The sequence below is a fragment of the Haliotis cracherodii genome, unplaced genomic scaffold, assembly GCF_022045235.1.
Source record: "Haliotis cracherodii isolate W230 unplaced genomic scaffold, xgHalCrac1.p SCAF_40, whole genome shotgun sequence".
Lineage (NCBI taxonomy): Eukaryota > Metazoa > Mollusca > Gastropoda > Lepetellida > Haliotidae > Haliotis > Haliotis cracherodii.
Genome location: NW_027266298.1, coordinates 1,517,257 through 1,534,546, shown reverse-complemented (window position 1 = coordinate 1,534,546; position 17,290 = coordinate 1,517,257). Strand labels below are relative to the sequence as shown.

General features: G+C 40.2%; 1 pseudogene; it reads left to right on the top strand.

Moving 5' to 3' along the window:
- The first annotated feature begins 11,767 nt into the window (after nt 1-11,767).
- LOC139441474 (U2 spliceosomal RNA) lies at nt 11,768-11,950 on the top strand (annotated as a pseudogene).
- The last annotated feature ends 5,340 nt before the right edge of the window (nt 11,951-17,290 follow it).

The following is a 17,290-nucleotide window of genomic DNA, read 5'->3' as shown; positions in this document are numbered from 1 at the left end:
AGGAACTTCATATAAAGAAGACCATTTCCTAATTCTTCTACTCTGTCAGATTCACGGAGGTTAACTACAGCAACATCCAGCATGTCAGCAAATCTATCTAAATCTTTTGCATGACCTGGGCTAATGGGTTTGAAATTGTCCAACTCTTCAAGATGTAAAGCAATCTGGCGCCTCATGCCACCAAACTTCCTCTCTGATCTCTCAAGAGCTACTTGATAAGCAACTGCATTATGCCCCAAATCCCTAATCACTCTAAGAGCTTCACCTGCTAAATACTGCCGCAATTGCAATAGCTTGTATTCTGGTGTTGCTGGTGAGTTATCAATACATGCAATGAATGCTGCCTTCCAGCTCTGATAAGATCTGACATCACCTGCAAACACTGGAATAGAAACTCTCTACAGCTGCTTCCACATGTCATGTCCAATCGCGCTTTTGTCTGGTTTATTTGAAAGAGAACTGGGTTCAACATGTGACCTACCAACCGTGAACATGACCTTTGGTTGACCTAATTCATGTTCACTTCTTACAAAAGTCTTTATGGACTCATTCTGAGCCTGTTCAACGTCCTTCCCTTGTTCTCCGGGACATTCTTGTTTCTGACTTTTACTGTGTTCTTGTTTCTGGTTGAACAACATTGACATCCCTGTTCGTAAACTTAGTACAGACCTAGCATCTGATCTACAGTCTAAGTACTGTTGAGCATGTTGCTGTGCACTTTCAGTCTCATCTTCAAGTCTAGTTATTTCAATGCTTAGTGTTTTAGAATTTGCTACATCATTGTTTTTGGAGTATTCTTCAGACATCATCAGCATTACTTCCATTGCTTGTTCTTGGACAATGCACAACTGATCCATCTGATCTCGAACAGACCTTCGAGTTGGGACATCCTTACCTTCTGTCATATTGTAGAGTTTATTTTTCGCCTTCGTAAATGCAGTCTTTGCACTGGCTTTTTGTTTTTTGAGTTTTAACAAAACCTCTTCCACAGCTGGCTTTGACTCATTACTTTTACCAAAGTCCGACATTATAGTTTCAGATTTTAACATAAGCACAGTGTCTGAGGTTGCTTTTTGAGGTTCAGCCATTTTCTTCCTTACACTATTCCTGTTTGGTAGTATGAACCTAAGTCTTATAAACACATTTTGTTTCTAAGAACTAACTCACCTGTCTCGCACTGGAACTATTCCTGCATCCAAACTAATCTAACTTGCACCAATAACACCATGATCCACTAACAGGCAGTAACCATGAGTAACAACGAATTAACCATGCTCTGCTACCATTTTTGGTCAGCAGAAATAGAAGAAGTGCAATAGACAGGCAAAGACACTAATTTATTTACGATGGTTTTATTACAGACAAGAATTACTGTTGTACTTCAATTTACATTTACAAAGTTTCTTTCAAATTTCAAATTTCTATTATTATCCTGATCACTAAATGACTACTCTGTCTAACGATGTTGCCTATCCTAATCCTAATGCCAAACTGAATTACAATAACATGGTTGTCGACACGTGGCACACATGCATGCTTTTTTCATGCTTTTTAGATCTATTTCCGCGAAGTAAAGCAGTGTGTGCGCGAACTGCTTACACACAGGAACGACCTGTTCGGAAACATGGCATACTTACATCTGTGATGACAGAATTTTCATGGATCCCCGCTCATATTGGATTATTTGGAAATGAGAAAGCTGATAAATTGGCTAAAGCTGCACTAGACTTTGATGACTCCGAACTGGATGACGCAATTTTACCTTCTCCTGCAGAGTTAGGCACCGTCAGTATGGCCCATGCTAAAACAAAATGGCAGCAGAGATGGGCATCATCCTTAAAAGGACGGCATCTCTTTGGCATCGATCCTGTTATCACTAAATTACACATAACTAGAAATAATCGGAGAGAGGAGGTTCTCTTAACCAGACTTCGTCTTGGGCATTGTGGTCTTGGAGCCTATCTAAATGTTATTAATAAAGACGTTTCTGCACATTGTACAGTGTGTAATCAGCTTGACAATGTAGCTCATTTTTTATTGCATTGCCAAAAGTATGTTAATCAGCGTAAGGTCATGGTGGAGGCACTAACAGTTTTCAATATTGACTTCTCATTGTCTGGTATTTTCTGTTCTAGGAATATTGTTCACCATGATGTTCAGAATGTCATTCTCGCTTATATTAAAGCGTGTGGCAGTTTTGATACTTTATAAAATATCCAGGTACTTCGCAAACCTTTATTATGGGCAAGGTGTAAATGGGCCTAGTTGCCCGAACACCTATAAAATATTTTTACTAATCAATCAATCAATCTGTGATGACAGGGGGTTCGGTCTTGACAGCCGTCGAGTTCGGACGTCTTTTGCTTCTCAGCAACTTGTCTAGTGTTCTACACCACACTTGACTGTTTATGTTCCTTCCTCTTTGGTTCTTTTGGTTTTGATTTCTCTTGTGTTGGACTGCATTCACACTTTTCATTTTTATTTGGTGTTTGCTGTTTGTTACAGTCAGTTGTTGGGGATTGTCCTCGGCAATGGCTGACAACAGAATGGAATGTGAGGACGGATTTAAAGTGGTGGCTTCAGGGAGGAAGCGAATTGGTCGTATTCCAGATGGTACTTCTAAAAAGGCCTGTGTTGCCAAGCCCCCTACTACTGTACCTCCTACTGCTTGGTCTGATCTTACTTTTGTATTTGATGATCCAGCGCAGGTCAAATCAACCACTGTCATCTTTAAAGCCGATGTAGATGAACATGATGATGGTTCAACGACCCTCTGTCAACTTATGACACAGCGTGCTTTGGCTCGAGCCTTGACTAAGGTCACTACAGAAATAGTCAGTGTTAAGCGGATGGCCAGGGGTGATGTTAGTGTCACAGCCAAAACTGTTGAGGCTGCCAAAAAAACTTTTGCAGATCACCGAACTTGATGAACATTTTGTCACCGTACATGAACCTGATTCATTAATGAGAACACGTGGAGTCATCTATGGTATTGATCTGGATATTGAGATGAATGAACTTGAGGATGAGTTAAAGCCTGTGTTACCATTATTGTGCTCTGCTGTGCGTCTGACTCGTGGGCCTGATAAAGTTCCCACCAAATCTGTCCTACTTACGTTTACTGGCCAATCTTTACCAGATCATGTTGTTATATTCTTCCAGAGATTTCCTATTCGGATGTATGTTCCTCCTGCTCTGCGATGCTTCAAGTGTCAGTCTTTTGGGCATGTCTCTGCTAAGTGTAGGAGCACTCATCATGTGTGCACTAAATGTGGAGGGAAGCACAAATACGAGGAGTGCAATGAACGTTCCCTTAAATGTAAGAACTGTGGTGGTGCCCACTCTGCGGCTTACAAAGGTTGCATTAAATACCAGGAAGCAGTCCAGATTCAGAAAGTCCGAGTGGAGGGTAAGTTGTCTTATTCTCAGGCTGTTCGACAGGTGCGTGGAGATTTAAATGTCGCTCAGGTTCCAGCAGTCCCTAAACCACCTTCTGCAGCTAAACCACCTTCTGCAGCTAAACCACCTTCTGCAGCTACACCACTGTCTCAGGTTGTTACAATTTCTGATGTTGTGTCTTCTCCAGTCATGGTGACTGCTAGTACTCAGACTGAGTCTCTGGAAGTTGAATGTCAGACTGATCCTGTTGTTGACATCTTGCCTGAATCGTCTTGCACACCTCTCTTAAACAATGTATCTCCTGTTGATTTTCTCAACTTTGTTATTTGTATAGTTGCCAATCTTGGCACTACTCGTGCATTCAAGACTGATGGTCTTCAGATGATAGCGTCAGCTGCCCAGTCCCTCTTGGGGTTACATTTGTCCCCGGATGATTTGACGAGCATGGTTCAGGGTCAACAATGGCAGTCTTAATCCTTCTTATGGCTCTCTTGATCCTTCAGTGGAATGCTCGATCAGTAAATGCTAATGGTCCGGGATTCAAGGTTTTTATTAACAGTCTTGATCCTATGCCTGATGTTATTTGTCTTCAGGAGACGTTCCTGAATCCTAAACAGCAATTCCGTTGGGAAGGTTATGTCTGCCTACGTAAAGATCGTCAGGTTGGTTTAAGAGGTGGTTGTGCTATACTCATAAAGGACACTTTGTCATTTAATGAACTTACGTTGCCACCATCCCAATTAGAAGCGAATGCAGTCACCATTCATTTGAAGGACAAAAGATCCGTCTCCATTTTTAATGTCTATAATAATGCTCTTGCTACCTATAATGACTATATTTCTGTTTTGACCGTGTCAGCCAATCTTACAGTTGTGTGTGGTGATTTTAATAGTCATAGTCCTTTGTGGGGAGCTAGTAAGTTAGATGCTGGAGGTAAAGCCATTGAGACACTACTTGATGAAAAGAATCTTTTCCTTCTTAATGATGGTTCTATGACTCGGTATGACTTGGCTTCTGCTTCTTTTTCGGCCCTGGATTTGACCATTGTCAGTCCACAACTGGCTCCACATTGTGATTGGGAAGTATATTTGCAGGATTCATTTGGTAGTGATCATTATCCTGTGTTTACCAGCCTTCAACTTGACCCAATCGCTGATCTGAGTGGTACCCCTCGGCGGTGGCTTTTCTCTAAAGCTGACTGGTCTGCGTTTACTGCTTTGTGCTCTGACAAATCACGCCTGCTCTAAACTCAATTGATATGGAGCAGTTTTCCAAATGCTTTGTCTCTAACATTATTGATGCTGCCAAAAGATTTATAGGCAGAAGTTCTGGTACACGTCCGCTTAAACCGCCTGTTTGTTGGTGGACTGATAAATGTCAATCAGCACATGATGCCAGGAAGAGGGCAAAGAAAATTGTTGAAAGATCGGCTTTGCCTTGTGATTTAATTGAGTATAGGCACACTTCCGCATTACTGAAAAGAACTGTTATTGAAGCAAAACGTTTGTCATGGTCCAATTACACCAGTTCTATAAATAACAATACACCTCTATCCCAAGTATGGAGGAAAGTGAAAAAGATTTCTGGTAGTTCAAGTTCACATCGTGCTCTTCCGTCTATTGGTAAAGTCACGCCTGCAACATCAAATATAGACAAGAGTAATGCACTGGCTAAGTCATTTCAAAAAGTATCGAGTACAGATAACTTTAACTCCGATTTTCTCCGCTATAAAGAAACACTTGAATCTGAATTCTCGGACATCTTACATTGTCCAACATTTCATATTGCTGATTACAACTCCTTATTTGTTTCCAGGAATTAAAGAATGCTATTTCTGGACGGAAAAATACTTCTCCAGGAGATGATTCATTATGCTATGATATGTTTAAACATCTTCCCCGTATCAGCCTTGACACCATGCTTTTACTGTTTAATAATATTTGGTTTGAAGGCAAACTTCCCTCTTCTTGGAAAAAAGCAATTGTAGTTCCAATTCCAAAGCCTGGTAAAGATCCTACTGAAGCCACATCCTACAGACCTATTGCTCTTACCTCTAACATGTGTAAAATAATTGAAAGAATGGTAAATAACCGGCTGGTGTACTTCATGGAAAAGAACCATCTGTTTTCAGAAGTTCAATCAGGATTTAGAAAAAATAGATCTTGTGCTGATCATTTAGTCCGACTTGAAACTGACATTAAAAAGGCATTAGGTAGCACTGAATATTTAATGGCTGTTTTCATGGACATTGAAAAAGCATATGACATGTTGTGGAGGGAAGGTTTGGTAATTAAACTGTATAACCTTGGAGTTTGTGGACGTATGCTTGATTGGATAAAAGCTTTCTTAACGGGTAGAACTATACAAGTTCGCATTGGAACGTCACTGTCAGATATTTATATTTTAGAGAATGGAACTCCTCAAGGAAGTGTGATCAGCCCAACATTATTTAACGTCATGATAAATGATTTGTTTGAGAATATTAATATCCTGGTTGAAACATCACAGTTTGCCGATGATGGAGCTTTGTGGAAAAGGTCCGGTAATTTTGACACTGTATTCAAAGTCGTTCAACAATCTCTCTATCTTGTACAGAATTGGTGTGTTCATTGGGGTTTTAAGATTTCAGCTTCTAAATCTTCTGCTATCATTTTTACTCGTAAAAAGATTCCTCACGATTCCAAATTAGTCTTGTGCGGTTCTGAATTGGAGTTTGTCGACAAAGTCAAGTTTTTAGGTCTCTGGTTTGATAAGAGGCTCACCTGGAAACCACATATTGACTATCTGATTCAGAAATGCAATAAAGTCCTGAACCTTCTGAGAAGCATTTCCAGTACCAAATGGGGTGCAGACAGGAAGTGTATGTTAATGTTATATAGAGCCCTCATTAGATCTCGACTTGATTTCGGTTGCCAGGGCTATGGATCTGCATGTGCTACACAAAAAGCAAGACTTGATGTTGTTCAGTCGAAAGCCCTAAGATTATGTCTTGGTGCGTTCCGGACCACATCTGTTGAGGCTTTACAGGTTGAATCTGGTGAAATGCCTTTAGATCTCAGGCGTGAAATGTTAGACGTTAGATATATGTTAAAATTGAAATCTTTTGGGAAAAAACACTCAACGTCAACTGTGTTGAATGATTGTATAGAATATTTTCATGACACTTGGAAAAATGGTATGGGGCCTTATGGGATGCGATCTCAGAGAACGGCTTTCAATCATACTGTGCGTGATGTTCCAATAGATGACCCTACTGTTCTGCCTGAAAAGCCTCCATGGCTGCTTGGACTACCATCAGTATATTTTGATGTCCTGGAGCAGGTAAATAAATGTGAGCCAGCTCCTCGAGTTAAAGCTATAGCTGAGGAACATATCCGAAGTCTACAATGGTTGAATGCTATGCAGATTTACACTGATGGCTCTAAGTGCCCAGTGTCTGGTCGTGTTGGTGCTGGTATATTCATTGTTAATGAAAAGAGAGAACTTTCTGTCCGATTGGCTGATCACTTATCAGTATTTTCTGCTGAACTAGGAGCAATCATTGAAGCATTGCGTTGGATTACTTTTTTAAGGCCTGTTTCAGCGGTAATTTTCAGTGACTCTGTCAGTGCATTACAAGCAATTCGGCTAGGTTCTTCCTCAGCAAGGCAGGACTTGGTCAACATTATTCTCGTCCTTTATAATGACTTAAGTAAAGATCTGTTAGATGTTGAATTTTCATGGATCCCCGCTCATATTGGATTATTTGGAAATGAGAAAGCTGATAAATTGGCTAAAGCTGCACTAGACTTTGATGACTCCGAACTGGATGACGCAATTTTACCTTCTCCTGCAGAGTTAGGCACCGTCAGTATGGCCCATGCTAAAACAAAATGGCAGCAGAGATGGGCATCATCCTTAAAAGGACGGCATCTCTTTGGCATCGATCCTGTTATCACTAAATTACACATATCTAGAAATAATCGGAGAGAGGAGGTTCTCTTAACCAGACTTCGTCTTGGGCATTGTGGTCTTGGAGCCTATCTAAATGTTATTAATAAAGACGTTTCTGCACATTGTACAGTGTGTAATCAGCTTGACAATGTAGCTCATTTTTTATTGCATTGCCAAAAGTATGTTAATCAGCGTAAGGTAATGGTGGAGGCACTAACAGTTTTCAATATTGACTTCTCATTGTCTGGTATTTTCTGTTCTAGGAATATTGTTCACCATGATGTTCAGAATGTCATTCTCGCTTATATTAAAGCGTGTGGCAGTTTTGATACTTTATAAAATATCCAGGTACTTCGCAAACCTTTATTATGGGCAAGGTGTAAATGGGCCTAGTTGCCCGAACACCTATAAAATATTTTTACTAATCAATCAATCAATCTGTGATGACAATTTCCTTATGTCCAGTTTTCATGTATAATTTTCTCACTATTAATTGTAATGGGTTATTGAATAGCCCAAGTAAACTAAATACTTTATCTCATGAATTTAATTCTACTGGCATTGACTTTCTCTTTCTCCAAGAGACCCATGTGCATTCTTTGGCTTTGGCTAGATTTTTTGAGGTTAGGTTTAATGGGACAGCTTACTGGTCTTTTGGGTCTAATAATAGCAGGGGTGTTGGTTTGATTATTAGTAATAAATGTGGGTTCGTAATTGATAAATACCATTATGATGTTGATGGACGATATATTGTTGTGGATATTTCCATTGGTACGTCCAGAATTAGATTAATTAATGTTTATGCACCTAATGTACCCGCAGAAAGGGTTGATTTTTTTAATCATATAGCTCATTATTTAGTTACTAATAGACACATTATCTTAGGTGGGGATTTTAATTGTGTACTTAATAAAAAATTGGATAAGGTAGGTGGTAATCGAGATTCGGTACAGCAAGGGGTTACTATTATTAAGCAATGGGTCTCGGACTTTTCACTATCTGATGTTTTTCGTTTTCTCTTTCCAGATTTACTTGCTGTAACTTGGTCTAACACTTCTGGTGTTGGTTCTCGCCTTGACCGGTTTTACTTCTCCTCTCATCTGTTGCCTGCTGTCGACACTTCGACCATCACTCCCTGTGCTTTTTCCGATAATGATTATGTGTCGGTAAGTCTTAAGGATTTTGAGGGTATAGATTTTGGGCCTTCCTACTGGAAGTGTAATAGTTCTATTTTCGATCCAGCTTTCAAATTGTTGTTTACAGGTTTTTGTCGTAGTCACATTCCTCCTTTAGAAAAAGTTTCGCTTGCTTGGTGGGATAGCTTCAAAATTCAAATTCAGGCATTCATTCGTTTGGTTTTAAAAGATAGAAGTAGATCTAGTGTATCCTTCCGTAAGGATTTAGAAACCCAATACCGAAACCTATGCCATGCTGAATCCTCTCATCCTGGACAGTTTGTTGATCAGAAATTGGAAGTAAAAAAACAACTTAAAGATTTGGATTCTATGGAATTTAAAGGTCATCTTATCCGGTCTAAGGCTAAAGACCTTGAAAATAGTGAAAAGCCTTCTAGTTATTTTTTTCGCAAGGAAGCTAAGAGGGGTAAGCAAAAAACTATCTCTTCTATTTTAGATCCTTCTGGTGTTTCTCTGAACTCCTCTCAGGACATCATGGGTGTTTTTGTTGATTTCTATTCCGATCTTTTGGCTGCTGAACCCTTTGATGAGAAAATGTGTAACGATTTCCTTGCTGATTTACCTAAACTTGATTCGGATGTTGCGGCCACTCTAGAAGGTGTTATATCAAAAGATGAAATTTTCTCAGCCCTTAAGGCCATGGAGAATGACAAATCTCCAGGTCCGGATGGACTTACTAAGGAGTTTTATGTGTTTTCTTTTGATGTTCTTGGTGATGTCTTTTTGCGTCGCGTTCATTTATGTTTCTCTGAGGGTACACTCCCTTCTTCATCTAAGAACTCTCTCATTACTCTTATTTGTAAGGATTTTCAAAATGCAGAAAATGTTCGTAATTGGCGTCCGATCTCTATATTAAATATTGATGTCAAAATTATCTCCAAAGTGTTATGCACACGTTTAGGCCCTGTAATGGGGAATATTGTTCATATAGATCAAACCTGTGCTGTACCTGGTCGGTCTATTCAGGACAATTGTCATTTAATTCGCAATGTGCTTGATTATGTGGATCAGAAAGATCTACCTTGTGCTTTTATCAGTTTAGATCAGGAAAAGGCATTTGATAGGGTCTCCCATGACTATTTGTTTAAAGTATTGGATGCATTTGGGTTTGGTCCTCATTTTAAAAAGTGGGTCAAAATTCTATATTCTGACATCTCCAGTTCCGTAATTGTTAATCAGCACATTTCTCGGTCTTTTCCTGTTACGAGGTCTGTCAGGCAAGGATGTGGCTTGTCCCCGTCCTTGTATGTTTTGTCACTGGAACCTCTTTTGCAAAAAATCCGTAATAATCAATTGATTAAAGGAGTCCCATTACCAGGTAGTTCTGATTCAGCTAAAATATCTGCGTATGCTGATGATGGGCTGGGATTCTGTACTACAGATGCTTCTATTCACCATCTTTTAGAAACGTATTCTCGCTTTGGCAGGGCATCTGGGTCCAAATTGAATATGTCTAAAACAAAAGGATTTTTTGTAGGTAAATGGAAGTCTAGGTCTGATCACCCTTTCGGTATTTCTTGGATTGACCAGTCTAAAATTGTTGGAATTGTTGTTGGTCAGGACGTCAGTGATGATGATCAATTTCACTCTGTTTTATCCAAATTCCGGTTAGTTCTAAATTCTTGTAAAGGGCGCTCTGTTTCGGTGTTTGGTAAGACTATTCTGTGCAATGTTTTGGGTCTATCTAAATTATGGTATCGTGGAGCTGTTACCATAGTTTCACAACATTATATTGATCTCTTCCAGAGGGAGATGTTTCGGTTTATTTGGCAGTCCAAGGCTGAACCTATTCGGCGCTCCGTTTTGTATAAGGCCATTCTTGAGGGGGGTCTTGGTGCTCTGCACATCAATTTGAAATTACAATCTATCCAATTGAAACATGTTCAAAAATTGCTTACAGGCTGTTCAGCAAAGTGGACGTTTTTTGCAAAATATTGGTTAGGTTTATCCTTACGTAAGTATTCACCTGACTTTACTTCCCTCCGTATCCCTCACTCTGAGACGAAACCTATATTCTATCAGCATTGTTTTTTATCTGTTAAATTGTTTGAATCTCTGGTTTCGGATCCGCTGGTAGCTATCAGGAATTTTACTGCCAAGCAGTTTTATGATTGTTTATTGAAAAAAATCACTGAAAATAAAATAGAACGATTGTATCCACAAGTTCCTTTTGGTCTGGTTTGGCGTAATTTACATCATTCGTTTGTGGACTGTCTTCATAAATCCGTTAATTTTCGTCTCATCTATAACTCCCTTCCTTTAGGGTATATTCTTCATACTCGTGGCTTGTCTGTCTCTCCGGACTGTGTTCTCTGTCGATCAGCAATAGAAACATCTGATCATCTTTTTATCTCCTGTCCCTGCTCTTGTGTGTTGTGGAATGTTGTCTTCCCATGGTTAGTAAATCTCTCTTCTGGACTTTTGAAAGAATCACATGAAGTTGTCATATTTGGATTGGTACCGAAAATTCCCAATCCAAGGAAATTTGCTGTTTGTGTCTATCTCTTGGCTTTGGCGAAATATTCTATTTGGACTATAAGGAATCTTAATAAATTTGAACACAAACGGCTTACTGGGAATGATATTGTCTTACGTTTTTTAGCTCTCCTAAAGACACGTATTAGGGTCGATTTCTTTCGTCTATCTACCTCTACTTTTGCTCAATACTGGTTGTCCTCGCCTTTTTTCTGCAATGTCAATGCCTCATCAAAATTAGTTTTTCACATATAATGTTTCATTATCCATTTGTCTGTTTTCACTGCTTTGATTGTTATGTTTTGTTTTGTTATATTTACTGTTGCTTGTGCAGTGTGATGTGCTATTTATGTCTTCTTTTATATGCTCTTGTGATTTGGTTTTGAGCATTGTGTTATGTTATTGACTTGTCTTCCTATTTAGTGTAATGACATTATTCGTCTGCTTGCATGTCCATGTTCCATTAGTGTCCCCCTCTCTGTCCCCATATTGCCCTTTTGTTAATGTTTCTCAGTTATTTGCTGTTTCTAGTTCAGTATTAATTTGTTCCGAGTTTCATGTCCATTGTAGTTTTACAACAGTGCCTCGCAGGGCTGTTCTGTGTTTGTTTACTCTTTATTGCTGTATTATGTTGCTTCTTATGTCTTATTTCTTCTAGCTGTCTCTTGTTATGGTCACTACCCCACCACTGTGATAGCGTTTTTTTTTGTGGGTAGTGACTTCTCTGTCGTTTTCTGTATTTTCAGTTTCTCATGTTGTAATAAACCGTTTTTATGAAAAAGAAAAAAAAGTATCTGTTCTTATCAGCTTAATATCTGATACGTCTCCTAATGGAGACATCGATATGAAACTGATTTTTAGAATGGGATGAGGTGCCACGGGGCTTGCTCCGCCCTCATCACGGGTTGACCCGGTATTGCAGTACCTCCGGGAATGGCCCACCACTCATATTTCAATCAAAAATTAGAACTCTCAGCTTTGCCTACATCTTCACATTCGTCTTATTTGGCACTGCCGCTCCGTTTTTCGCCCTTAGTTCTCAATAGATACTCTATTTTATTACTTCCAAACCTTAGACATATACCTGTTCACACGTGCAGTCCGTCCCTTAAACACACCAACCCCTACAAGTTTGTAAAAGTAGCCTTTTTCAACTTTCAGCTACATACAGTCCCCCGTAACCAAGGCCGTCGCCCATGACGCCGCACGCCGGATATGACGTCTAGACAATCACTCTGTCACAACAACAGTCTGCTTCGTCACTACAAGACGTTTTCAACGTCGCATCCCCCCTAAATAGATGTTTAAAGAACTACACACACGCCTGACGCGTCATTACACTTTGTGCAAGTGAGTTCATTTTCCAATATTCATTACAGTTCAGTCGGTTTTTTTGTCTTCAATGCAATTTTTCATGCAATTCATTCATTTTTAGCTTTGCTGGACACCTTAAGTATCTTTAACTTTAGTTTATTTATTACATTGGGGCAATTTGGATGGGAATGTCACTCTTACCCACGCGCGACTCTGTCAAAGTCGGGCCCAAGCTAATTCAAGTTGGCCTGTCTCCCCTTGCCTCCCCGACTCTACTCATTAAGTCCTAATGTCGCGGCCGGTATTCACGTTGGACTGGGTCGCTGCAGGACGTTTACCCAACGTCTGGCCATGCTTTATCGGCGCTCTCTTTATACATAGCAAAATGGGTCTATTTACTCCATTTTTACATTCATCAAAGACGCTGAAAATCTCCACAAACGTCTTGCAGTCGGGTGTCGCACTCGTGTGCTGTCAACATTTTTACAGATTGGCGCCTGTAATATTGCTGGCCAATGATTTTAAGCGCTTCATGTAAATAAACAGCCCCTAAATGGTATGTTGTGTCAGTAGATGTACTTTGGCGGCGCAAGCCGGCAGCTGGCATCGCTTCTCGGCCTTTTGGCTAATCTCTCTTAATTTAACTGTTGTTTAAGCCGGAAGCGTTCCTAGCTCACTCCTTAAGAGTGTTTCTTATTGTTGTTTGTATTGATGTCATTGTATGCTTACCATGTTCTTTTCTCAGGTCTACGGGGTGGTATCGGTTCTTGAACCGTGTGGCTCTTGAGTCTCCCCCCTTTTCTACTTTTCAGGTCGACGGTGGGGCATCAGTTACATTAGTAGCTGTGTGGCTTTCGGGTCTCCCCCCTTTTACCTTTTTTGAACTTTTTAGGTCGATGGTGGGGCATCGGTTGCCTAGGCAACCGTGTGACTTTCGGGTCTCCCCCCTTGTGTTATTTCTTGTGGACATGGCCTATCATGGTGCTGTTGTGGCCCCTCCCATTGCTGGGGAATACTTTGATCAAGCTGCCTCCCGCCGTACCATCCGGGTGGAAGTATCTGGGGCTAGATTGGACCGCGAGGAGATCGTGAGTATCCTGGTTAAGGGGATTCCCACTATGCGTACCGTCGACTTTGAGTCGGTATAGAAAACGGAAAAGTTTGGGGTTTGGTTCGTGACTTTAAAGAAGGACCACAGGGCCAAGTTATTTCTCACGGCAGGTCAGGTCCAAGATGGCGCTGTAACACTGGTCTTCAGTGCATATGAGGAGGAAATAATGGATTTAAGGATTCACTGGATTCACGGTGTGATCAAAAATTCCTTTCTCGTCAACTATTTTCAGCGTTTTGGAAAAATCTTAAATATAGACTTTGAGACATTCCTTATTAATGGGATCCACCTCAGAACAGGAGTGCATATAATTCGCATCCGCCTCAATAATGAGGGTAGGGAGCGAATCCCTTATATCGTTCGACTTGGTGACAGAATTTCCATGTTAATAACTGCTCCTGGGCGTATGCCCATTTGTCTCCGTTGTTACTGTCTGGGCCACAACAGAAAGAACTGCCCAGACAGTTTTCGAAATAGACAGGCTCAAGAGGCTGCCCGCCTTAGTGAAGTGTCACAGTTGCCAGTCCCTGGTACAGGTGATGTGGGGGATGACCTTCCTCGTGATGCTGGTTCCAGCCAGCAGGAACTTTTCAGTGCGTCAGGTGACTTGGCTATTTTGGATGTAGATGGGGTGACTGAGGAGGGTTCTGTGGGTGGGGGGGGTGATTTGTTACCCCTCGCTCATATTCCCATGTGGCTAAACTGCCGGCCCTGGAAATTGACTCTAGTGAGGATATGGACGACTCTCCTGCTGTGCCTCATACCTCCCTTAGTAGGAGCGTTTCCAGGGATAAAGGTTCTCAGGGGTCCTCCCGCAAGAAACAAAGGGTGGGGTCCTCAATGCCTGAGGGGGTAGCGGCTGCTGCCTCGGCTTCCGTAGACAGGTCTCCTACTGTCTCCCGTCGTTCTTCCCAAACTGCTACCCATGAACCACCCTAATGCATGTATATGTTTAGACTGACTCTTGGAATCGACCTTTGTTTGTCCCCCGACTATTCTTTTGACTAATGGACTTTGTTTTGACCGCCAGGTTCTCCCTTTGTTGGGAGTGTTTGCTAGTAAATTGTCATGTTTGTATTTCTATGCTGGTTGGGTTGGGTGTCTTTTCTTATTGTTTTTTTCTATAATCCGGCTGGGTTGGGTGTAGTTTCGTGTTGCCTTTTCTCATTTTTGGCTGGGTTGAGTGTTGTGATGTGTGACTCTTTGGGTGTATTGTTTTGTTTTTGGGTGGGTTGCGGGGGTGTAGTTTGTGGTTTGTTTTTTAGATGTGTATTTCTTTGGGTGGGGTGGTGTTTTGGGGTTTCTTTTCCCATGGGGTGGGTGATGAAATGTGATAGAGGGGGTGAACTTGATCATAGCACTGAATTTTTCCCACCATTGTTATTGATGTTCCTGTTGTTTTGGTTTTGTGTATTTACATTATATTTGTTTTTTTTTGCTTGTTTTAATTTCCTCTTCCTTATACTGTTTTTTTTCTCCTTATTATATATTTATTATAGTCTCTTATACCTTATGGTTTTGTATTGGGTTGTTATATTATTGTTATTTCTCCTTTGAGGGTTGTTTTTCTTGGAATGTTTTGTTGCCTGATATTGTTTCTGCTTGTTGTGTTTTGCATATTATCTATGTCATATGTTTAATGTTTCTTTCCCCAACCATTCGCTATGTATAGTTTCGTCTCTCTCAACTGTAATGGTCTATTGAATGATTTTAGTAAATTGTCTTTGTTGTCTCATCGTTTCAATTCTGATCGCATCGATTTTCTGTTTCTTCAAGAGACTCATGTATCTAATGTTACTTTAGGTAAAAAATTTGAATCTAACTTTAATGGGAAGGCTTTTTGGAGTTTTGGCAGTAATTTTAGTGGGTTTTATTGTTTCTCGTTTGGTCAATTTTGTGGTGGATTATTTTTATTTTGATATTGAGGGTCGACTCTTGGTGGTGGATTTGACTATTGATGGGCATTGTGCTCGTTTTATAAACGTCTATGCGCCCAATATCCTTGCTGATAGGGTTACCTTTTTCAAAGGGGTCGCAAAGTTTTTTGTCACCAATAAACTTCTTATTCTCGGCGGGGATTTTAATTGTGTTCTTCACACTCCTTTAGATAAGGTGGGGGGTAGGGATCACATCCAGGCTGGGGCTAATATTATCAAGCAATGGGTCTCTGATTTTTCTCTTTTTGATGTGTATCGCTCTCTCTTTCCTGGTTCGGTGGCGGTATCTTGGCACAATACAGCCGGTGTCGGATCTCGTCTCGACCGTTTTTATATCACTTCAACTCTTTGTACTTCTCTTGTCTCTGCTGCTATCTCACCATGTAGTTTTTCTGATCATGATTACGTGTCTTTTAAGCTAAAGGATTTTGCTGGCATTAGTTTTGGTCCTGGCTATTTTAAATGTAATAATTCTTTGTTTGATGCTCCTTTTCAATTTTTTTTTAAAGGCTTTTGTCTTACTCATGTTCCTCCTTTAGACTCTATTACTTTAGATTGGTGGGATGCTTTCAAATCAAAAGTAACTTCATTTCTTAAATTACTTGCAAAAGATCGTAAATCAGATAGGGCATCCCTGCGTACGGCTTTGGTGTCCGAGTATAGAACTTTATGCCGAGCTGAATCCTTACATCCTGGGCTTTATTCTGATCAAATTGCGTCTGTCAAAAAACAACTTTATGATTTAGAAATTTTGGAATTTAGAGGCAACTTAGTCCGTTCTAAGGCTAAAGACCTCGAAATTGGTGAAAGACCTTCCAGTTATTTCTTACGCAAGGAAGCTCAGAGAGGGAAACGGAAAACTATTTCTTCTATTTTAGACCCTCATGGTAATCAGTTAAATACCTCTCATGAGATCATGGGTGATTTTGTTGATTTTTATAGCGATCTGTTTGGTTATGAACCCATTGAGGATGAAATTTGCGATCAATTCCTTGCTGCTTTACCTACACTTGATTTGGCTGATTCGGCTTCTCTGGAAGGTGATATTACACGTGACGAAATTCTAAACACCCTTAAGGCTATGGAGAATGATAAATCTCCAGGTCCGGATGGGCTTTCTAAGGAATTTTATGTATCTACATTTGCTTTCCTTGGTGATGTGCTTCTACGTGTTGTTCAGCTGTGTTTTCAACAAAACAGTCTTCCTTCTTCTTCCAAAACTTCTTATATTTCTCTCCTGTGTAAGGACATTAATAATGCGGAAAATGTCCGTAATTGGCGTCCTATTTCATTATTAAATGTTGATGTGAAGTTAATTTCTAAATTATTATGCACACGTTTAGGCAAGGTTATAGGTAGTATCGTGCACTTGGATCAAACTTGTGCTGTCCCTGGCAGATCTATTCACGATAATTGTCATTTAATTCGAAACGTGCTGGATTATGTGGATCAGAAAGATCTACCTTGTGCTTTTATTAGTTTAGACCAGGAGAAGGCTTTTGATAGCGTCTCTCATCAGTTTCTGTTTAAAGTATTGGACGCTTTTGGCTTTGGTCCTAATTTCAAAAAATGGGTCAAAATTCTTTATACGGACATTTCTAGTGCGGTTATAATTAATCAGCACATTTCAAAGCCGTTTCCTATATTGAGGTCTGTTCGGCAGGGGTGTGGTTTGTCCCCATCCTTGTATGTACTAGCACTAGAACCTCTATTAATGTATATTCGGAATCACTCTCAAATTCATGGTGTTAAATTACCTGGTACAGATGACTCAGCCAAAATATCTGCCTTTGCTGATGATGGACTGGGATTTTGCACCTCAGACGCTTCTATTGGTCACTTGCTGAAAGCATATTCATTTTACGGTCAAACGTCTGGCTCCAAATTGAATCTGACGAAAACACACGGCGTTTTTGTTGGTAAAT